Here is a 25,663-nt window from a genome sequence, read left to right on the forward strand (position 1 = left end):
AAAAAATGTCACCATAAAAAGCTTGATATTAGCAACTGAAGGAGCAAATTGTGAATGAGATATTTCAGGATATTTATCAGTGTCATCTGAATATGAGTTTTCGGCTCATTAAAGTTTAATTGGTCTTATATTTACCTTCTTGCATGTCATCAAAAGGGCTTGGTGAGAACACTTTACTGATGACACATCATATATATATATATATATTTTTCTTTTGTTGTCTCATGTCAGACGCTTTCCAGCAGTTTCTCTCTTGAAGGTGAGAAGTATGTGAAAGCTTGAAGGCTGGCACAGCCTCAGCCTGGACCTCCCAAAGGGCAAACCCTGGTACTGGGTGATGTGGCTTCACTGCCGCTGCAGTAAGTGCAGGAGTCCGCTTATTGACCCTGTATATCTCAGAGGGCTTTAACATGTTGATTTTGAACGGAGAGGCTTAAAGTCTCTCTGCCAGCAGACTGACTAAGTAAACACAAAGCTTCTTCACATGTAGGAACGGTTTATGATGACTCATTTTTTAAAGAGCCATATTTAGTTGCAGATGGATTATAACTTATCTATTTTATTTGAGGAATATGTGGAGAAAAAAAACCTTACAACAAATATCTGCTTTTCTATGAAATATCAATGAATTCACCATATTTTATACGGCCTCAAGCATTTATAGATATTTAAAAACTGCACTTTGATACACCATACACTCCATTCCCCTCAAATTGAATAGCAGTGGTGACTGGTTTTGCTATTTCTCCAAGGGTCCAGTAACATAAGCAGTCACTTGGAGGGGATGAGGAAGCTCTTTTTAATGATCCCCAAAGACAGGCAGTATATTTACCATAATCCCAAGCCTGAGGGAGCATCAACTTCTAATCACCTTCATCTTCCCTCCCCACTGCAGATCGAGATCAGTGCCCATTATAAAGCTCATAAAGTACCAGGCTTTAAGAAGATTGTCTCCCTGTACAGAATGGTTTATACATATTGTAGAAAACACTGCTTTGTGACTTGGGAGCAGATTTCCTAACTGTCTGCGCCAGCACTAAACCATCTTTGGGGGTTAAAAAAAAACTACTGTTGGTATTTACTAAAGATGCAAAATGTGAGTTTAATAACTGAAAGGCATGGACACAGGTATGTTTGTGGCTGGCCTTACTGTAACAGTAGCAACAGTGCAAAACTGACATGAATCATGTGATCTTGGCTTACTATGGTTTGCATATGCAGTTTACTGGAAATTGCACTGAATTAAAAAAAAAGCATGTGTTATTTTTTGGCTAATGTGGTTGTGATAGTTGCAGATAGGATTGTTGATTTATTTGGGATGCCAGGAGAAGATGTCATCAGAATGAGTAGTGGAGGCTGGATGGCACAAAACTGACCACTGAGAAGATCAGCAGCACAGTGGGCTACACAGAGAAGCTAAACAATGAGGTGTTATTAGGAGGGCGTGATCCATATGAACACAAACAATGGTCACTTTACTCTCACAGGCATTGATGCTCAAGTTCCCTGACATTTTCTGAAAATATGATGGTGAGTATAAACGACTTGAAGCTTGCATTCAGGCCTTCTGACTGGGACTCAGTCAGGCATTCTGAGCCACTGAGCCATGGCTCTGTGATACATGCAAATAAATACTTTTGCATCTCATCTTCTGCAAACAAACTTATAAAGGATAAACTTTTGGTTAGTATTGAATATTGCACTGCAATAATATCCTTACATGTTCTATCTTGAAGTTGCACTAAACTGTGCATCTTATAAGTCATTTAGGCGTGAAGCAGTTTTATGTATTTCATTATAACACTTCATGATCTAGTGCAGGAGCAGGTCCCTTGTAGTGTCTTTGTTAGTCAGAGGTAGCCTCAAACACTTCTGTATCTCTTAGGTGTAATGATGCTAACCAGTTATGATCAAACTGTAGCATTTCAGATGCCGGTTTGCCTAAAACAAAAGCATACATTGTTTGCGTTAGCTATATTGCAACAGCCCTGCACCCGGTAACCATGTAACAGTTAGATGTGTGCTTGAAGTGTAACAGTGTAACAATAGCTTCAAGTCAAACTGTCGCTGTTCAAAAACGGGTTTTTTTAGATAACACCATGGAGATTTTCTTTGATTTAAACTATGCTGCCATGTGGCTACAGCTAAGATAACTGCCAGATCTCTGTTAGGTATAATAATGTAAACAGTTAAATCTGTTACAACTTCCAAGTATGTCCCCAATGTGGTCACTTTGTATTTGGAAAATATTCTGACTTGTTTGTCTAAGATTGATTGCCAATTTTGCCAATTTAATAATTCATCGTGACATTAGCTGTTGTTTTTCAGAAATATTTGTTTTTCTGCTTTATCTGATCAGTGGTAAGCGATCTACCTATCTCACTTACATCTTTTCAATTAACAGCAAAGTTGCTGCTGTAGCTGGTGCACCTGCTGACCAGCCCGGTCTCATGGCAGTTCATAAATTAGTTTATTTTTTCCTGTTTATCAACATGAATTGAAAGTAATGCACCCAGTAATTTTTAATGTGCACATTTAACCAAGCAACATATTTGTAATAATTTAACATATATGTGAAAAACTGTGACATACATAACTCAAACTTGGGTTTGTGTCATTAAAGTACTCTTTCGCCACCTTTCGAGTAGACTGATGAAAATTTGAATCCAGTAACATAAATCAGAAGATTAAAGTTTGTGACTATATCACAAATTGTTGTGAAACTGAGTTGTGCTGGCAGGAGCATGAATATAAGCCAGTCAGGTTGTTATTGTTGTAGCGGCCTTTGTTGCCATTCAGATTCTTCTCTGACGTTCTCATCCCATGAATGGCACTATTATTAGTTGTAATTATTCCCAAAGATATTGCTCTGCTCTCTGGGAGATCTGCTGAAAGCTTGAGAGGCACTTCAACCAGAACCTGCCGCAGGAGGATAACTGGTTCATGTTCTGCTAAATTCACAGAAACCTCACAAAAGCTGCAGAGGAGAAGAAAGATGCCATAAAATCTGCATGTGATGACAGCTTCGGTCCAAGAGAGGCCTGCAGTTAGAGAAACACATGACAAGACCAGCTGTGCCTGGCTGATTAGATAAAAATTTATGTTCAAAATGAGATAATTACATGTGGCTGTTTGTACCTCTACACACAGCTTATTTATGATCTTGTATTTGGGTTTTCTGCCATTATGGTGAAAATCCCATATCACTAACTGCTGTGATGGATCACTGGGTTGAACTTACACATAATTACATAAACAGTGTGTCACTCAGTTCACTCAGATGATTAATACTAACTTACTGTACTTGTGTTTTGTAAACTGTTCTGTATCATGTGACCACGGTATAGCTTATGTGAATATTGTGTTGGAATATTACCAGGTCATGAGGTCCAGTTATCAAAATATGATGTGTCCAAATTAAGTTTCTTCAGAGAATAGTAATTGGGTTATACTTAGGTTTGTACAAGGAGGAGAACATATCACTTCCTGGGGCGGGATCGGGGGGGAATTGTTGGTCCACCATATTGGCAGATCAAGCGAATTAATCCCTTCTTTATTCTTAATCCCTTTCCTTATCATAAGATTATGAAAATCCAGATCCCTCCCTCCTCTCAGATATTAAATTGCACCCATAATATTACTCCTGGCTTAAAGAGAAAAAGAGGACAAAAAAAAGGGGAAAAAACAGCCAGGGCCTTCAGCCCTTGTAGATCGTGGTTGAAGTGCTCTTTGTATAGAATTTCTGTCAGTATTTTCTAATTCCTGCAGTCTGTGAGTCTGGTCCACTGCTCTATGAATAATGTCAGGGGGCAGCCAGGCTTTGGTATTCAGCAGTTGACAATCTGCTTAAACAGAAGCAAATTGGGAAAAAATAGCTTTCAAATACACTTTCATTCCTGTGTGTGAGGAGAGGTTGAAGCAGGGTTATTTTCTCAGCAGAGGGCATTTTGCTCTGACAACACATCAGCCTCTCTCACTTTTGCCACAATGTATATGTGTGTGCTGTGCATCAGACTCAAAGAGAAGCAGTTTTAATGATTACAACATCACACAGTGAAAATATTAATTTTATTGGCACAAAAAATCCTTTTTTTTAGTTTTTATTTATAATTAATTATACTGTTGTTGTTCATCACACTCAGACTGGTGTTGTCTTGTATCACATGACATAGTAGGGCTGCAGCTGGCAATTGATTGCTTTTCTTAACATTTTGTCATTTTGTAGCAAGAAAGAGTTCAAAGAGAAGCTGCGATGGCCGAGTGGTTAAGGCGTTGGACTTGAAATCCAATGGGGTTTCCCCGCGCAGGTTCAAACCCTGCTCGCAGCGGATGTGAAGTTTTCTTCTTTATTTCCCAGAGGAACCCACCAGAGGGATTAATAAAGTTTTATCTAATCTAATCTAAATACAAGGCCTCCAAAAAGTTAAAAGAAAAAGTTAAGTTAAAATACATTTAAGTCAAGTTGTTATAAAACACAAAATCCATCCGAAGAAAAGTAAATCAAATGCACTGAGTTTGTAGAAACAGGCTGGAAACACACAAGATAAGCTAACAAAGCTAACAGGCTATAAATACACACACACACAGAAAATAATGAAGGGAAGTGGACACAGCTGGGGGACATGAAGCACAGGTGAAATAAATAAAGACAAATGAGTTCCAAAGCGAAACAGGAAGAACAATGACTGAAAAACTCAAAGGCATGAACTTTACACAGAGAGAACAAACAGATGGATACTCCATCACTTTGGCATATGTTGCTTAACGGTAACTTGTGCAGTGGCCTTGTTGTTGACTTTGAGTGTTGATTTCTGTATAACGTTCTTTTGAGGCCTTGTACACCACCATGTACTATAGTGTATGTACCATAGAATTATAGCCTTTTGTTACGGGTTCAGAATTGGTGGAGAGTACAAAGGCAAGACAGTCCAGAAGATTTGGGTTAAAGCGATCTTTATTGAAGTATTCGCGCGGGAAGACAGTCACTGCACATGTCAGCAAGGGTCTTCACCAAAATTATACTTCAGACTGCTTTTATAGCATCAGGGTATTATAACGCCCCTTCTAGCGTTTACAAGCACATAATTTGCATGTACAGAACATTCATGTATTTTAAGCATAAAGTGCAACATCGAGGTTCCTCTTTTTGGCATCTTCTTCCAAAAAAGGCAATGGACTCTGGCCTCTGCAGTCTCCAGGGGCTGGTCCTCTCCACGCGTCATCTGTTGTCAAGAAAGCTCAAGTGCAACATGTTTGCTCAGTACATTCAGGCCTATGGTTAAATCTAGTTCTAGGTTATATGTGATATATGTGTGTTTTGTAAGCATGTGTGCAAACTTTCTTAAGCTCCAGGCTTTTAACCAATGTGTCACCCAGACAGTCACGCTGAATGAAGCTTGAGACCTTTAATTACCTGGGAAAGCTTCAACTCCTTATGAGCCCAGGACTGCACTGTGTGTATAAAGACATAATAATACTAAAAGTGGTTATGCTGCACCTGTAATAAGGATTAATGTGGTGTCAGCGTGTTAAATGATTACTCTGGTGTTCGTGTATTTAACTGTCATCTGACCAGTTTAAAGCTATACGAGATTATATTAATGCTGATTAATATGCTATCTAATATATTGTAGCAGTAAAGCAATTTCCCCTTTTCCACACTTTCTTGTAGTGAACTCAGACAGTGGACAGGTTGTACTGTCTAGTCTTAAATAGTTGTGTGACTGCTCTGTAAACCAGCAGCTGGTGCTTTGACTGCAGTGTGGTTTTCAGTATTTGCTCATGTGTTCCCTCATTTGCCTTTTAACTGTGTGTAATTTGAAGGTACATGCTCTTATATAAAAACACACTGTTTATATTTTTCTATGATAAAAAAGTTCAACCAACTGAAAAATATCAAACTGTAGTTATGAACTGAGCAATTTAAATTCAAAAGAATTAATGCATATTTTTGTTTTCACTGTAGGGTAAACATTTAGTAGGCTAACTCTAAACTCAAGCACATAAAAGTTGGAATGATAATCCTTATCTGTCACTGGCAATGAAATCAGGATTTCTCAGTAAAATGGATGTACCATTTAGTTGCTTCTTCAGCCAGTCTTTTGGCACCATAGTGACAAGAGGAACGTGCTGTATATCAAATCAAATGAGCACATCCTCTGCCACCTTTTGTCTCAGGTTAAATTAGACATTAATTAAGTGTTTGACTCTTTCAGAGGGCAAACAAGAGAAAGCTGCAGTACCTGGTGACATGGGGCAGCTCTGTGAAAATACTGCATCATTAGCACATTATTAGTGTTTCTAAATGTCACACAGCCACGAAGGGGACACTGAACTATAGGGAAAAAGCCTTCATGTACAAGCCAAACTCTTATTTTGTGTCAGAGTCCACTGTGACCTCTCAGAAAGTCACACAGGAGATCATTATTAACCTTCTGCAAAAGGGTGGCAGGCTGTGGAGTGTGCATTTTTTTCCCTGGGTGCATGTGTGCTCTCATATTTCTGATTTTGTGTTGCTCATGTGTATGCACAATGAGATAGGAAGCGAGTGAGGGGGAACACCCAGAAAGAGAGACGGAGAGAGAGAAATAAAAAGAAATAGAGTACGCTCATAAATCAAGTCAAGGTCCAGCCAGTTGCCGGTGCCACTGCAATTTTTTTTTCCACTACCATGTTTCCCGACATTTGACGCTTCCATCTTCTCCCCTTTTAATCTCATCAACCTCAACAAGTGCAGGAGGAGGGGGCAGGGAGGGTTGCTGTCCGCTGTGTCAGATGAGGTCTGTCGATATCTCTCATCAAACAGGAGCTGATCAAAGGCCTGCCTGTGCCCATGCAGGCAGAAGGATTAAGCCACATCATGCACAACCTCCTTGACAAAAAAAAGCCTCTCCACACGAATAAAGAGATTAAGTCAAGAGTGAAATCTAATTCAAGGGGAATTGTTAAAATGAGGCCTCTACATTGTGCTCTATACCTGACAAGATCTGTGTATGAGTGCACAGCGTTTGTAAGCTTTGTTGCACATTAATAGTAGCAAGCTGATGTTTTCTCAGTGAATGAACCAACTCACTACATACAGCTGGATAAGACTGATTTATTTTAAGCTGCTGTAGTGATTTAACAATGTATCGTCATGAGGCTTGTTACCGACTGCACTGCACCAACTCTGATGTGTGGCTGTCAACTCTGTTTTCTTTGTCCAATTTCACATGCAATATGAATATAGGTAAAAATAGCGTGTAGTGTTACAAATATGAATATGTTATTTGAAAATAGAATTTTCAAGAATATAACTACAAATTCTTCAATCCTATTTACAGATTTGTTTTTCAACAAACAACAAGAAACCACAGTAATACAGTAAAAAAAAATACTGCATTAACAGCTTCATAAGAGCCAGTGTATATTTAAGGTCCATCAGGACTTACTCATCCAATAAGGGCAGACAATTTGTCTCTGAGGGCCAATCAAATTATTATCATTAGCAGTCCAATCTGCATGTGGGATTAGTGTGCCTCTGATCTGATGGTTGGGCTTTGCTTCTTCTGATCCACTCCTCGTAAATCACTTATAAGCTCTGAAATGTTCCTGTACAATGTTACCCCGATGTTGTTCTACAGCCTTTCATGGTGTAACTGCAACATGTGAGTGTTTCAGTACCCTCACTAGATGCTAGACACCCCTCACTGATTTGATATCTCTAGATATAAAATCCATCTAACCGTTGAACTGAATTGTTGTTCGTTCACAAGTAAGTAAATATTACTCTGAGCCAGGGGTGTCCAACTCCAGGCCTCCGTCAGGTTTTAGATGTGGCCTTGATCCAACACAGCTGATTTAAATGACTAAATTACGTCCTCAACATGTCTTGAAGTTCTCCAGAGGGTGGGTTGACCCAGGGTGATATCTAAAACCTGGAGGACACTGGCCCTCAAGGCCTGGAGTTGGACACCCCTGCTCTGGGCTCTCTTATGCGGTTTCTATTTTGGTTTTCATTGCATACATTCCAATTTAGAGTGACGTTAATACATTTCTGGAGAGAGACCCAAAATTATTAGAATTTCGCTCTCTGTAGTTAGCGGTTGGCTGTGTTACACCAGTTAACCATTTGCATATGGCTAATCTAATTTAATTCTAACATCTGAAAGATAGCCAGCATCACGATTTTTCTCAGACAATGACCATGGCCATTATGGAGGGGCGATGGCTTTGAAGCTGTCTCTCAAAGCCAGTCTCTTTGATGTCCACAAAATCCAAAGCAAACTACTTTAATTAGGTTAATGGAGAGCCAGTAGACCTAATTTGCCTTTACTGACTGATATGATACATGTTACTTAACAGGTCAACATAAGCAATGCAGCTTTATATTTTCCCTTGAACTCACTGCTGAAGGGAAACTATAACTATTTAACACTGGATATTGTTAAAAAGTAAGATTGTGTATCTTGATTGGCATTTAAAAAAAGTCTTCAAAATGTAAAACTCCGTTGCTCTTTACTGCATCAGCAAACAGGCTAAGGTCATTTATTTCTTTGACAGACAGATCCGAGAGAAAAGAAAGGGAGATATTTTGTTAAAATTACTTTTCACTACATGACAAAGTTAAATAATTGACAAGACTTGAGGAGAATCAGATTTTCTTAAACTGCCCTTTCTCACAAGTGCAGAGCAGGGGATGGTCCCCTTCAAAGGCGTTCTCACTACTGGAAACGATCTGTCTGATTTTGGCACGGGCGCTGTCTACTAGAGCGCGCAGGAGGCAGGACACAGGACAACCCATCACTCACTGTGAGTTCACACCTGCAGTATTCTCACATCAGTGCAATCTGTTATCACACAAGCTTTGTGGTAGGGAGCTGGCAGATGATGATGTTTAATATTCAGTCCCACTGGGTCAGTATGCGGTTGCTAACAACTAGGAAACACAGTTAGCGTACCCATAGTGCCCAAAACAAAACAAACAAACAAAAAATGTTCATAAAAACAAAAACATCTAATCTTATTACAGCAGATAATGAAAAGTCAGGGTAATAATAACCAGTCAGTGTGGTTTTACTCTCTGTGCCATGAACTTATAAGTAAAAATGCACATGTTTGGTTTAGCGTAGCTTACTGCCTTGTTGTATTCTGAAACTACTGGATCTTCACACACAACTGAAGGATTTGCAAGTTTGTGATCAGACTTTGGTTATCAAACCTGTTAATTACCAATCAGTGTACATAACACTTCTGGGGCTCATTGTCACCATAAAGACATTGGAGCAAGTGATGGCAAAATCTCACATGTGTAATTGAACAACAGCTCAGAACTATTCTTCTCAAAATGCTGCTGTGGCCATGGCTGCAATTTATCCATCATTTTGTGCTGAAATGTATTCAGGTTCTCCTTGAGTATCTTTTACAGCAGCACTTTACTTTTTTTTCTGATTTTATCTTTTTTCACTCAACTTTCTATTTTGGCCTTGCCATGCAATTACAGCACCCATTAATGTCTCCGTTCTCTCCTGTGCTCTTGGAAAAACGCCCCAGATCAGTGTCAAATGGGGAGGACTAAAATAACCTCTGTGACATGCGTGTAATATACCAGTTTTGAAAGATGATTCAATATTTATTTACTAATGTTGGAAAGCAAATGGCTTTTAGACAAACAATGTTTCAAATGTGTTCTTTGGTTACCTGCAGGCCAAGCTTACTTGCACTGTAACTACACTTTATATGATACCGGTAATAGATATTCAGATATCCATACTGAATTTTTTGGCACTCGGGTCAAATATTTTATCAATGTGGATACAATTCTCCATCATTAACTGCAAAGAGGACAAAGTAAGTCAAACATAGCCACGAGCTTGATTTTGAATTACCCTTTACATCTTTATTCTGCACTAGTTCAAAATATTGTGTGGCAGTCCTTTCACTCTCAATATCATGCTTTATTTTGTGACCTTCAAAGGTGTTTTGGCATAAAGAATGTGTACATGAAGGCGTGTTTACTGGAGATGACAGAACATGCTGAGCTGTTTGCACAGTATTGCCATGGAAGTGATCATGCTGTTGTGATGTGTGGGCGCCGAAACACCGGCGGGCAGTTGCCAAAGGAACTGAGTCTGTGATAGTGATGCATCACACCAATACTAGACATGGGATATAAAAAGGACTCTGCACTGCTGGCAATACATCAAACTTGCACCACTAGACACAATCTGGGGTTTTGATCCATTCAGACCACAGTACAGACTTGGCTCTCAGCTGAATGGATTTTGCAAATGCTGTCACATAAGGCTATGATAATGGTCTTTCATGTCAGCCCAAGGGAGAATAGTGTGAAAATCAAATCTTAAAGGGGAGACATACTAACTAACCTGAAAAATGGAAACAACAGACTGTTATTTCCTTTTTACACTACAGAGTATGAAAAAATCTGATTACTCAATAGACTGTCCATGGAAAACTTACATGAATACCAAACAAGCTTGCCTGATTTAAGACTGGAAGGATAAAAACATCACAAATCAGCTGTAATGACCTCAGAAACCACAGGATTAGAAATTACAGCTCTATCAATTAAGATACATAGAGCACAACCTGACCTACTTGCATACAGTCATATGTGAAAGTTTGGGAACCTGTGAGCAAATGACATGACAGGAGAAACACATTCAACTAGTTTATAAATGCTTTAGATAAGACCATCAACTAAGATCCAGAAATATAATGTTCAGCCTGTCAGAAAGCTTCTTCTGCATGTAAAAGACTCATCATGTCAGCCCAACCTTTCAGAGGGTGGCTGACACTAATGAGCAGTCATTCATCACTGTAAGAAAGCCAGCAGGATGATTATTCCTGCAAGTTGGTTTGCTGCTGGTGGATGACCGGTCATCAGCATGAGCTATGGATGAATCTCAGGTGTTACGGGCTGAATTCTGTTCTTATTGGCTCTGTTTAAATCACGAGGCCCAGCGATTTGGTCTTTAACTTCAGGGAAGTAATTTGTTTGTTTGTTTTTATAATTTAGAAGTACCCTTATAAGATAAGATAACCTGTGCCTTTTATTTAGACCTCAGTATAGAACTTGTTATTGCTGACCACAATATTTCACTACAGAGATTAGAACATACATGTAGGTAATAAAGAAACTGTGCTACAGTGGTTTGAATCACATATATCTAACAGACTTTAATTTGTTCATGAAAACAGTTCTACAGTTCTAAGCCAGGTGACACAAATCTACTACTTAAACTACAGGCATGTCTTGAAGACATAAAGGCCTAGATGACCTCTAATTTCAGGCTTCTAAATTTAGATGAATTGAGGTTATTGTTCCTGGCCTTAAAAATCTTAGAAAAGTGGTGTCATGGTACTTCAACTAAAGGGTTTGTGAAGATGGTTAGTTAAGTTTGGCTACCACAGGTTTGTAGAGCTTGTAAGAGTATAATGGGAAGCAGAGCCTTCAGTCCCATCTTCTGTGGAACCAGCTCCCAGTTTGGATTTTGGAAACCGCAACCCTCTCTACTTTTAAGATTAGGCTTAACAACTTCCCCAGTCAGGGATTGATCAGGTGACCCTGAAACAGTGCTTAGTTCAATTCAGCCCTAGACTGGTGGGAGCTTCCCATGATACGCACTCAGTGTTTTTTCTTTGGTCATGAACTCTTTAAACTGTGTCTTTTGTCCAGTCTCTCTCTGCTCTCTTCTCTTTCCCCTTCCCCCGTATGGGTTGTGGCAGATTGTTGGCCCTCTCCAAGCTTGGTTCTGAGGTTTCTTCCTGTTTCTGTTCCTGTTTTTCTTCACACTTTTACCAAGTGCTTGATCATAAGGGTTCGTCTAATTATTGACGTTTTCTCTGTACTATTATAGGGGTCTTTGTTGTAGCACCTTGAGGCGACAGTTGTTGTAATGACAACTCTGACATCACTGGCCATTTCCACGTCAAGCTATTCTTCAGTTTCCAAACTCAGTGTGTGTGGCTGCTCTCCCAGGTGTTACAATAAAGTTTAACATCTATTCATTCATGAAAAAGAGGATTTATGAAGTCTAACAGAGTTAGGAGTTAGCTTTCTGGTTTCCATGTAGAGATGATACACCATGTTCCGACTGAGGGAATTCTAAAAAGCTGAAACATTGAGTTCTTCTATCACTATGGGCATAAATAAAGACAGAAAACTAAACAGCATCAGTGTTTGTAAGGTTAGTAAAGTTGGGCAAGATGGCATATAATGGTGTGGTACCTGCTACAGAGCTATGGCTAGGATAATACAAAACATTGGCACAGCAGGATGGAGGATGAGTATTACATTTTTTCCCCTCAAAAAAATCTTAGTTAACCTCAGAGTGGTTTATTTCTGATGCGTCCTAAAGCTTAACAATGTCCTACACATTAACAGTCCTAATAAAAAACTACAGAGGCTGAAAATAACCACAGATTATTTTGAGAGCTGTTTATATTAAATAAAACCCAATACAACACATTAAAAAGTCCACAGCCTTAATTAACGCAGTAGCAGCTTGGATCGCGGGGTTAATACGTAATCACCTAACAAGGACTGAACTGAACTGAATTACAAAGGGGTGTTAAGATTTTTATTGTTTCTGTAAACAAAATTATTTGTATCTATATAGCTTGTCCCAAAAAGGAAGTGGCCAAAATTGTAGTTCCAGTCGCTGCTTGCATTTGACATGGCTTTTGGAGTATTTTTAATGAATTATATGGTCAATATTATGGCAGAACATCCCAGAACTTTGTGCTTAAGTTTTGGGGAGTTATAGTCTAGTTTATTGTTAGTTTCTTAGCATAAATTAGCCGATACGTATAGCTCTACGTTGCAGCTGTACAGTTTATGAACAATCAATGAAATTTCCCCTTGTTGGACTAATAAAGGTATCTTATCTTATCTTATCTTATCAGGCTTGTTAACCAGTTTAGCCATTTAATAAATTAGCACTCCACCTATATAAGGTGATTAATGACTTCAAAAAAGCAACATGGTGGCAACCAAATTTTTGATATTGCACTTTCTATCACCATCTTTGCTATTGTGGGTTCGGGATTCTTTATTTGCCGTTTTTGTTCTTCATCCAGGTAAGATCTGTTTCCTCCTACATATAGAGTGTCTGTTATAACCTATTTATTACCACAGGTAATCAGTATTATTATGTGAAAATGCTGAAAGACAAATCAGGGGTTGATCATACGAAACAACTTTTATTCTGAAAAGGGAAAACTAAAAGGAGATTGCTTGCTATTTCATATTAAGGTTGTGAAAACTGGGCAAATATCATGTTCCAGTATTCATTCAAAAAGACCCAGGCAGAATCCAACCATTGGAAATTGGAATATAAACTAATATTTCCTCTATGTTTGCCTTTAGTTGCTGGGCTGATACTTGATGAAATGTTCTTCAGTTATGGTCGACTAAATCGTAAACTTCTCTTTCTTTCTCCTTGCACTGCCAGCAGTATATATAAAGTCTGAAGCAGAGAGCGCTGCACCTAGGCCTATGTCAAACAGCTGTTCTGACTTTGACACAAGTGGGTGCTTTGAGACTTCTAGCGGGTGGTGCTCCATTAACCCCTCTAGCAGCTTTTCTCTAGTGTCTAACAACTTCTTGTGCATTCTGTCCCACTTGGTAGACAACAGACATGCTTTTTTTTCTCTATAATTTCTGCACTTGGTAACAATTTTATCATATATTTCATTTTATAATCAGTACCCATTTTACATGCAATTGTAAAGTTTACCGGGGCCCTGATATATAAAACTGAATCATAAGATCATCGCAAATGATTCTAAAATGGTCTGATGATAATGGCTCATTCATAAAGGATGCTGAGCTTTCATTAGCAGAATGCAGGTATCCTATTTGTTACACAGAGCTCAAATCAAATCAGCTTAAACTGATTACACCTGTCTTGTGACTTTCCTTCATGTCGCACAAATGCAGATTTACTCAGCAATAGTCATGGACCAAACATTTTTTTCAGTCAGTTAAATGGGGGCTTGACAAGCCAAGCCAGAGAGGAAGCTCAGGAGTGTGTCACTACTCCAGTAAACACAGCAGCTGCTCTGCAATTATCTATTTGTTCTTTTTAAGTACCAACCAATTAAAACACACACGTGTCATTATCACAGTATATGAAGGTTCACAGTATATGAATGTAAGTGAAAGGATTTCACCAACATTTCCACGCACTCCTATTCAAACATCAGAAAATGAAGCTATGTTTAACAGATGGTTAGAATTCACGACAGAACCAATCTTTCAATGACAGCCTGTTTAGAAATGTGCATCCTCAGACTGACATATTCTATGTGCATGCACACAAACATTCAACTGCAATTCTACTGCCTCTGAGCACCCACCTAGACAGGAAAGCATTTCTCATCAAAGTCACTCCTCGCTCCACTTCTTTAAAGGTAACCCAATGGGATCCTGGGAAAAAGTAACGGCAGGGCTCTCAAATGAAGGTTTGTGTTGCTGCCTGGCTGTAAAAACAAAACAGTAAGTTTTTTCCCCTTTTCGTCTGGACAGTGGCTTTCTCGCTGTTTTATTGAAATTCCATTTTGTTTTAAGGTCTTTGTCTTGAATAAACAAAAAAGGACTTAGATGGAAATGAGAGTTTAAGATAAATGGTGGGAGCTATTCACTGTGCCTCAGGGAGTGTTTTCAATAGCAAACCTGGTGAAATAAATGCAGTTTTTACCACCTTATTTGAAGAACAAACCGTTCCCCGATGAGCCCATTAAAACATGTTTTTTCTCATGTAAAGTTGATCCTAAAGGCTTATTGTTGTCAATAACTGTTTGTTCTGTTGTTTCTGTTGCCTTCCTTTTGAAGTTCAGAAGCTGCTGAGAAATTGGAACAATTTCTTCAAATAGTTCCTGTAATAAAACCACTGTTTGGAGGAAGTGCTTATTTTTCTTTCATCAATCTGCTTTCTGATCTTTTTGCATCTGGGCCAGTGAATCCAATCAGAATACAACCCTTAAGCCCCTTGATTCCACCATCTAAAGTTGATGGTCTCCCACCTTGTAAGCTGCCTATCAGATAATAAGCAGGACTTGAATACCAGCCGGTATGCTGCAATGAGGGTGGTCCTGGTGTTTTCACCTGACGTCCAACGTGTCTTTGCTGGCCCTGTCTCACTGTTCTCCCCGGGGAAATCTCCCAAGAACAGCTGTCCTTATCAATGTGCCGGCTTCCCGCTCACTGCCTGCCTGGGCCGCATTCTCCATGACAGCAGCACTGAGGTAGCGGTAATCTGCCAAGACTTCAACAAAATTAAACCGCCAACCAGGCCACCGGGGGAGAGGCAATGGGGAAAGATTTCCTGCTCACCGTGATATGGCAACAGAAGCCAAAGACATTAATACGGCATTGCATCTACGAGAAATAAGGATTGCTAAGCATACAAATCTGGAGTTCCTACTGCTTCTGTTATTGCTTTCCACTTAAAGGGTAGTTCACAAAAAATGTGATTTAAGGAAAAACAATATTTTTCACACAACTGTTATCTGTCCCTCCACATGATTTGGCTGGCTTTGTCAGATGTCACGTCCATAATAGACGCAGCTTTGTTTTGTTGTTTTTAAACTGACAAAACTCACAAAAACTCGTGACTTCATGTGCTCAGATCATCAACAGGACTGACAGTTACCAAAGGCAAATCTTTAGCATAGCTATAATATTAAATAATAACTTAAGAATCAATGAAGCTATTTTAATCCCTTCACTTTTTTATTGGCCATGAATTTATTAGACACAGTATTTAACATCCATCATATCAAAGATTCGTCTGGTGTGTTGAAACTTCCACAACTTTGAACGTACACCACCTTGAGAGTATTATTCTTATTTTATTAATATTATTGCCTAAAAACATGATACTTACATTTCTTTTTCTGTAGATTTCTCTACTTCTTGTCAAGTTAAATTGTCTGGAGAAAGTACAGGAGAAGCTGTCGTCTGCAGATGAAGGACATTTGAGAAAAAAAATTCAGATTATTCAGATTATTTCTGAATTGCTATATGAATCATATTGAGTCACGTGACTTCATGTTATAGTGAGATTGCAATCTCTGTCAGTTTTTCTCGTTTATGTTTATCAAGCTTGTAACTTGACTTTTAATAAAATTGATTGTATTTCCATGTGGTACATCAAAACAATATTTACTGGAGACCTGAAACATTTAACATGAATATTCTTCTATTATTGGGAATATTACAAGAATACCTACCAAACAGTGGTTTAGTAACATTCACACGACTATAAAAGTTCCTGAAAGCAGAAAATTGGCAACCAGCAGGGTACTAATTTGCCATCACACACAGTATAGCACCAGTCTTTGATATCTTTTATCACTTCATTGCAATAGCTGATAAATTTACTGGCAAGAATTGCTTCACCCAATCAGAAAACTGGCAAAGCAATTAGCCCACCAATATTCAGAGGTGATTAAGGAGATGTTTTTTTGTCAATTGTCACTTCATATTTTTAAGAATAAAAGTAATCATGAGAAGCAGGATTATGGATCGGCTCCACTATAACGGTGTGGAGAAATTTCTCATCTCGTGGATATAAAACACATAGTGTTTCCGGACAGCGATAATACTTGCCTGCAACATGATTGGTCTTTCTAAAACATTTTCTTGGACTCTTACCCTGTTAAACCCCCACAAAATGGCGTGGTGTGGTTCAGGGTAAAATATAGTCAGTTATTGCATACTAAACCAACTTCCTCTCTTCCTCCATATTTGAGGTGTCATGAGAAAACAGCACTGCTCATCGAGGGCTAAAACAAGGAAAGAGAAGAGAGGCATGAGGATTAGATAAAGTCTGGCACATACTGAGATGATAATAAGCAAGGCTGGAAAGTGAGGGGAGAGAGCGAGAATGGAGAGAGAAAAAGAGAGAGACAAAAACAGATGAAAACAGAGAGGGGGCGGTTATAAAATGATTAAGGGACATGCTATATAGAATTTCCCGATTTGAAAAACACAAACAGGTCTGTCAGATGGCTCTGCCTCACCATCTGTTCTCTCCTGCCAAAGTGTACAAGCCGGGAAAGGTTTGCTTCACCTTTTTGAACATAAATAGATTTCTGATCCAGAAATATTATTGGCCTTAGAAAGTTTGATGGTAACTGTACATGTGGAAACAAACATGTCTGGGCACATCAAGTAAAATCAACTGTGTGAAAAAAATATATATATATTTGAACAATATTTTTCTGTGTAACCCTTTTTGATGTCATGCAGTTAGAAAACATTGTTGGAGTGTTTATTTTCTTAAAATGAGTAAATTACCCGACCATCTGAACGTCCCCAGATAGATTTAGTATTCAGTAATGCTTTTAAATATAAGTCAGTCTGGTACACCAACACTAACTAAATCAATAAACATAAAGTAGAATTTTCCATTTTTGACAATGCCAAAAAAAATAAAAAGAAAGGAAATAGAGATGTTCTTTAAAAATTGGACTTAATAGCATAGCAGACTCCCAACATTCCTGCCACACATGGAAAACTGCTTGGAAGTCTAATTCGCTTTGCAGAATTTGGTGTTAAAAATAATTGCACTCCAAAAATGATCTCCTTTCTTTGGACTTTGAGACTGTTGGCTCTGCCACAGCAAAGACTGCTGTTTGGTTTCTTGGGTTATAGTTGTTGACCCAGCTGTGACTACCACTGCTGAACCTTCAGATGATGGCTGGGTCATCCCAGGTTTGCACACTTCATTACAGCCTTGCTTCTCATCTATGAGATCACAACTGAGCAAGATTTAGACTCACTGAAGTTACAGTGATCACCTGTTGCATTCATAATTGTCCCACAGCAGGAACAGTGTCTGAACCTATAAATAGCACATGTTAGCATCTGAAGCTATGGTGTCTGTGTCATGTGATTCCCCTCTGTTTACAGCAAGTCATACAACTATTTGTCCTGTTCTCCAGTTTGAATTATTTTCTACTGCTTCGTTTTAATAATCCCTCACTGTTCCTGAACCTGTCTTACATATTAAAGACCATACCTTAAAATGCATTGCTTTGTTTCCCAATGCCTGCTTTGGGCTAGTCTCTGTGCCCCGGACCTAGCCACTAGCAAAACCAGCCCTTAAGCAGTTAGCATCACCTTAGAAACAGTCAAAATAGCTTAATAACTGTTTTGTGGTGATGGCCTGTGCTGCTTTTTTTGCAGGTCTGCTATCTAGAGCTGTTACAGCTGATTATTAAAGCATGTCATAGATGATGTAGACAGCAAGCTTTAAGTGTATCTCGCTGTAATAACTTGCATTCTTCATACATTCTTAGTGTAATAGGGACACTGGCTATGGATGTCTATAGAGAGAGAGCTTGCCACAGTTTAAAAATAGACTTTATCCTCCTATAACATTTTTCAAAGTTAAATCAGGGAATACATAGGCTATATTTTTATTGAAACCTTGACAGTCCTGTGTTTTCACATGCCCTATCATAAAGGCGTGTGAAAACACAGGGTTAACATTGTATTAACATTGTATGCTCTCTAAATACTTTGCTGGTATTTTTGCATCATACAGCCTCTGGCCCCTTCTTGTCCGGAGCCTGTGAGTCTGGACACAGAGACTGAAGCCCAAAGTGCTACTGGCTGGCTAATGCTGCTTGGACATGCATGTGTGCACACCTACACACACACACACACATACACACCTTCTCTCTCTAAAAGAGACATTTCTTTCGCAAAACCCTGTGGCATGTAAAGTGCACTCGGATTTGGTCACATACACTGTGTAGAGTACAGTGGGAGAACCCGATATCTCTCACAGTATCATTCAAAAACTATTGATTTTCAACGTTTCATAAAAGGAAGGTGCATTATAGTAATATGATGCCTGCTAATCTGAGCACTATAATAAATGGTTGCAGATAACTCTGTAATCATTTAAGTTTCTACTAACTCTGAGCGTACAACTTCAAAGGTAATGATTTCAAGGGTTTTATTTAAGGTTCTACATGTAGCTTTGGAAGTATGAATGAATAACTGCAAATGCATATTTCTGGCATTTCAATTTGTTCACATGCACGAGGAGAAGCAACAGGTTTTAGAACATCTGCCATAAGTCACACCCGTTCTGGTTTAAATCCAAATGCAGATATTTTAGTAAAATCAACAAGTGCATGCAGTTTTTGAAATACTAAAATATTCAGCTCCCCACGACTTCTAAGGCAGAAAATGCACTTGACACTTTTATTAAGCCTCAAGGGAAAAATACATTGCAGTTCATTGAAAAGCACTAACATAACTTTTGTTTGCCAGAAAAGCTTTGCCAAAAGATGAAACTTCATTCACGTGCCTAATCCTATGTGTTATTTCTGGTTTTGATTAAAAAAGAATCACCAGCAACGCGTTGGACAGTCAGTTTCTTAGTTAAGCTCACTGACTCTAACACAATTAACCAGAGTGGATCAGAATCTCTGCAGTTCTGCTTAAAAGGAAAAAAAGCAGAACAGCATTTTGTCCTCCATATAATTCCACTTCAATGCCACATTTTTAATTAAGGATACTGTATGGTTCCCCAGTAAAGATAAATTAAACATTGTACACATTTACAAATCTGCAATCACAGCAGTGCTATGCATGTAAGCATCTACACAATCAGACTTTAAATAAAAGGCTCTTACTAAGCAGTATTAGTTTATAAGACATTACAATGGCTGACATAAAACTAGAAGGGAAATGAGTGTCCTCATCATATTACAAGAGCTATTCCGATGGTGTTTTACCTCTGTAGTCCTCCTGGATGATTACAATAGTGCCACAGTGGGAGGTGAAATAAAGCTGTACAGCTGGATATAGCTAGCATCAGATGACTTAATCAGGCCATAAAGAAAGCCTCACTTACAGATGCTGTGTTGCCCCTGTGCTCTGCATTTCATCAGCCCCAGGGAAGGGTGAAATATGCTTCCTCTGAAGGTAATGTGCCCTATCTCTGTCCAAGCGGTGACAAATTTATCGCCCCCTCGACTATTTACAATCCATCTGAGCCGTGATGATTTGGCTTGTGTTATTTAAGCTGCAGAAGTAAAGCCATGTTACTGCTGTTCTGAGGTGCCAACAAAGGGGAACAGCAAGAAAAGGGGGAAAGTAAAAAAAAAAAAAAAAATATATATATATATTTTTTTTCATAAGATGTAGTCATGTCCTCATAAGCTACTGCTGCTGGTTTACCATATCGTCATTGCATTTAAAAAAAAAAAATATCATGCAAGCATTGCAGCTTGAATCATAAAAGCAAATATATTCATTTTTTGTCCATTCAAGTACTCAAGGTGGAACATTCAGTGTTTACGCCACATCTTGTAGAGACAAATTCTTCCATGGCAACACTGGAAAAACAAACCTTCAATAATACTGACAGTATTTCAAGGGCTAACTTGTGACTACATCGTGGTCAGGTAGCCCAAGTTTTCAAAAAGCAATTAAACCAGAAGGAGGTGATATTTCTCTCAAACCCACCCTGAACTTCTCTCAGAAAGCTAATTAGCTAGTCACATTTAATGAACCTAATTAGCCACATTTTAAACTACTATCCACAACAGTATTAAGATATTGATTAACTAATACGTCCGACATGTATACAACCATAATCAATAAAAGTTCATTTGCACTCGCTAAATTATGAATGATCTGTGCCTGCCTCGATAATTATCCAGTAATATTTTTGTATAATTAAATACACCTCATAAGCTTGAATTACACCACACATCTTACATTCTGAACTGCTCAGTTGGCTTCATTTTAGCTCTGTTTATTTCTAAAAATGTGTAGAAAAAAGCAACTTAAAGCACTAAGATATGAATACTTGAAATTAGTTTTGCATGGTACTAATAAAAGAACATCTCAAAGGGACCATCTTTCAGATTTATATACAGTTCTACATATACATACAAAATGCCTCCGTTCCAATTAGTCACCTCAGCTACTCTGTAGATTCATTGCTAACTGTGCTTTATTATGCTGAGCGGCCACAGTCTGCATGCTACTGTATGAGCCAAGCTGCTGGACAGATCCAAAGCAACTTCAGGTGCTCAAATATGGAACGCCAGGACTGCCATAATGAATTAATTAAATATACCATTAAATAATTAATTAAATGTGGCAATAATTAATTAATTAAATGTGTCATAACTATTTATTTAATTCATTCATTCCAATTTTAATTAATTAATTAATTCATTATGGCAGTCCTGGCGTTCCATACTCAAATAGCCGTTTGACCAGCTTTGTTTTACATTTATCATGAGCTCAGTGTCTAAAGGTGACTTAGTCACAAAACCTATTTAACCTGTTTAGGATTTATTGTCCTAAGATTTTTAAGATTGCATTCAATTGTTTACTACTTTTTTAAGCATATTATAGAAGAAATGTAGTTCTGCAAAATTTCTAAATAAGTTTTCTCTTATATGACTTCATCCATAGCTGCTATGCTCTGGCATATTTCTTCCTCTGTTTAATGCCTATATAAGATAGCATTTTACAATGATAATTCTAAATAAAAGCCAACACTGACAGAACATTTACCACAACCCTAATAATTTCTTTTTAGCACTAAATAAAAAGTACACATTAATTATAGATTGGAAGACTGAGATTACTTTTTGTTACAATCTATCCAACAAATGTTGAAAAGCTTCAGTTTGATGGTGTAACCAACTGACTGGCATTGCCCTACCTTTAACCATATTATATATATTATGTCAATAGCACTACAAAATCATTAAATATTTACTAAGTTACTTTTAATAGTAATGACAAGATGGAGTTTTTAAAATAAACTACAAAACATCTGACACCACAAATCCTGGTAATATGAGGAAAGATGCTATGGTGAATGTGATGTCTGACAAAATGAACCTCAACACAACAGCAGCCTTAAAGATAAATGAAATCTGTTGAGAGCTGTTTCATAAATGTATCATCAGCTCTGTATTTTCTAAACTGTATTCTCAGGAAATGTAAAGCTGACTTATCTGTAAACCCTCATTTTTATGTAACATGATGCAGCTAGATTCTGGCAATGGGGTAATAATGTTGCTCTTGAATGTCAGAACACTGCAGTGTTAGCACAATTAGAAGCAATAATATTGCAATTCTAAAGGGCAATATAGTAGCAGAGGAGAACTCATACCTTCATAACAGCTGAGATGTGATAGTGTGTGTTTCCCCAGATATCTTTTTGACATATTTAGAAAGTATTTTAAGTATTTTTTAAAAAGCATTATATTTGGATTGTCTTGAGCCCAACAGTGACTGATTAGTGTGATTAGCAAAGTGCAATAAAGAGGATGACAAATTTAGCTAGCTTATTAAACAAGCTTAAAATATAACACACACACCTATAAGACTGAAGAGCTGACTCCTTAGGGTGTTATTCTAGACAAATACTTTTAACAAGACAAAAGAACTGCACACCTGTCACTCCAAGCTATTTAAAGTTATTTAATTTATATTAGAAAACTTAAGTCTTTAAATAATTTGAATTAAAAAAACTGTAGTTTCCATGAATAACTGTAGAAATCGCTGTTGTTACACAAAGGAACTCAAAGTTGAAAAAAATTGGTAAAACTAAATGACTGTAACATATACTATGAAACTCAATTACAAAAAATCTATACTTCTGTTGGCATACTAAATATACCAATGTATTAATTCTGGGTTACATTCAGTGTCCAGCCAGGACATGCTGAGTTAAGTCCCCTAAAGTGATGCATCACACATGAGTTGCACTAATCATCGCAGACGGCCTCAGATTAAATGCAATGTTCTAACAATCTGTCTTGTGTTATAAATTAGATGGTACATCTTCGCCAATATGTCTGAGAGTATTTGCAGTCAGTCGGCACATGACCCTTTGGATGTAAGTTGCCTCCCACCAGGCGACCTTGCAATCAAAACAAGTTATTGCAACCACTTGCAATTAGTCCCCAAATGGGAAATCTTTTGAAGCTGCAAGTAGTCGGCGCCCACTGAAAACGCTACATCCAGATAAACAGAATCAACTTTTTTGGATTTCCTTACATAGATGATTGAGCATGAATCAAGACAGTGGTGGTCAATGGTGTATCTAGTTCCAAAGTAACTACTGACCATGTTTTGGGCCTTTTTAGTTTGTTGATGTTTTAACATCCTTTCTTGAGTTCGCAGCCTCTCTCAGCACATATGTTCCCAACATCCTTTGCCTCATCCCTGTGTCAATAAGATTTCCTTCCACTTGTCCTGCTCTCCAGCTTCTCTCACCGGTGGCTTAGAAATTATGATTGCCTGTTGTACTGTGACTTTGCCAGCCACTTCCTTTCAGTCACCTACACACACTTCTATTTTAGCATCAGGTCCCTTGCCTCCTTTGCTGCTCTGTCTATACCCCACAGTTTTCTGCTTCCTCTTGCTCTTCCCCTCGTTCCTCCACTCACCTCAGTGCTCTTTACAATATGTCGGTGCAGATCTGCCTCACCTTTAATATTTCAATATAATGTCGATGAAGGGTGGTGGACCCAGGGGATAGAATGACGGAAGTCTCTTCTGACTTTCTCTCCATTTCTGGGTCTCCATTTTCAGGCAAGACAAGAGGCCGAACAAATAAACACAACTAGTAATTATTGCAGACAACGCAGAGGATTACAAAAAGTTATACAGGGTGCCACTTGAGTAGCAGTTAAGGAAACTAAAAAATAACAAATGCATAAAAATGTATTTTGCAACTTCAGTAAAGTCATATCCAGAGTGATTAGAATGCTAAATTAATGTATAACAAAAACATTGTACTTACTATCACATCTTTTGCAACAATATAATGGAATTGGTCAGTGGCTCTAGCACTTGCAGAGCTCAGCAATTTTAATATTTACAATTGTATGTGTGTAACATTTATGACCCTATGAATAAATAAACCCTAATGACTTTCCTGTTTTCAAAATAATACTGACCATATGGAATGTTTATCATGAGGTATACTAACACAAAGGCATTTGTGGCTCCCAGATGACAAATTTTTATAACTGAGTAGATGCCCCAACTAAACCTGCACAAGCGCGAGCTGGTTGACTGATTGGGTCAGAATAAAATGTCGAGATGTAATGGAAGGTCATTAAATATGGTGCAAACATACATATTTTAGAAGGTAATTTCTAATGACTGCTAATGCCCTTGGTAAAAATTCTCCATCGCTTTGGTTTATGACAAAAACCAAAATATAATGACATTCCCTTTCACCTCAGTGATCTTGTGCATGCCCCTGTTTAATAAGTCTAGCCTGCTAATATGCTAACCTAAATACAAGTTAACAGAGAAAACAATATACCTTATAAACATCAGCGTGTTAAGCTGGTTTCAAAATCCTGCAATTGTGTCTTTCCACATACACATTTCCGTTCATTAAGAGGACGGAGAGGGGTATTCACCCACCCCAGACACACCGATGCCCAGTCAGAAGCTTGGACTGCTGACTAGTGTGTCTGGGGTGGAATTGGATGATCTAAGCAACTGTCAAATGACAGTTGGAGTTTACCAGAACAGAAGAACCATGAAAAAAAAACTTCAGAGATTAAAAAACACAGCATGAAGACCACAGAGAGTCATTGCAGTGAACATTTTTCATTGTTTTTAGCACTCGCTTTGACTTCAGCTCTTTGTATGTTAGAACGTCACTTTTCTCTGCCGCTGGCTGACGAACCAACAACAGTACAAGCAACAGTGGTCCACGGACTGAGTGTAGCGCTGTGGCCATCCCTGGACTGGGGCGGACGGTAAACGTGCTATCGCTGCTTGGCCACAACACCAGCTTTAGCCTTATCATTGCTAGCATGTTAGCTTGCTAATGTGACATTCAGTCAAATCACAGAGTTGCTAAAATAGGTGAAGGTAACATAGGTGAAGAACTGTTCACATCACACAAAAATGGCAAAACTCACAACAATTATTGGACCTTATAGATGGAACAGAAAAGCATCAGAAGCATTAGGCATTAGGGCAGCATTCTCCATTTTCCTCTCAATAACCTCCATATTTTACATATCTATGAATAAATGCCAATTATGAAGCAAAACTGATATTTGTCAGACTTATCTGAGACATCTTTGAGCTAAACGTGGTTAAATCTTATTGAAGACCCTCCTGATAATACAGGATATCTACAATAGATGTCTAAGCACCATGACTAAATAGCATATTTTTCTTTTCCATCATTATCGTCCATCAACTTGTCTCTTTAATAGGTTAGTGTAAAAATCCTATCATATCAGGATTTTAACTTATTTTATAGTAGATTTGCTAGCAGTACAGTATAGTATTATAACCAGATTTAGTTTGCAGTTGCCATTAGGTCACAATATCCTTACAGAGATGCAGTAGATGTATGCATATGTCTATGTACAAGAGATAAAGGGAAATAGAGAGAAAGGCAGTATATTTGAGTGAAACAATTCTTCAGTGTCCAATATTAGAACATGGCCCGGGGATAATGGTTAGCGCTACGGCCTTTGAATTCCTAATCCAGAAGACAAGAGGTGCAGATTAATCATGGAGGGAATCTATCTTAGCGGCAGGTCAGGTATGTTTGGTAGGCATTAGCAGGGTGTAGAGGGTTAATACACAAGGCCAAAGAAACTGTGATCACTTCAGCAGATGTCC

General features: G+C 38.2%; 1 non-coding gene across 1 annotated transcript; it reads left to right on the forward strand.

The window, feature by feature from the left end:
- Positions 1–4,246: 4,246 nt before the first annotated feature.
- Positions 4,247–4,328, forward strand: trnas-uga. Its single transcript has one exon. It is a non-coding gene; the product is annotated as a tRNA-Ser (tRNA).
- The last annotated feature ends 21,335 nt before the right edge of the window (positions 4,329–25,663 follow it).

Source organism: Oreochromis aureus, linkage group 9 (genome assembly GCF_013358895.1).
Source record: "Oreochromis aureus strain Israel breed Guangdong linkage group 9, ZZ_aureus, whole genome shotgun sequence".
NCBI classification, from domain to species: Eukaryota; Metazoa; Chordata; class Actinopteri; order Cichliformes; family Cichlidae; genus Oreochromis; species Oreochromis aureus.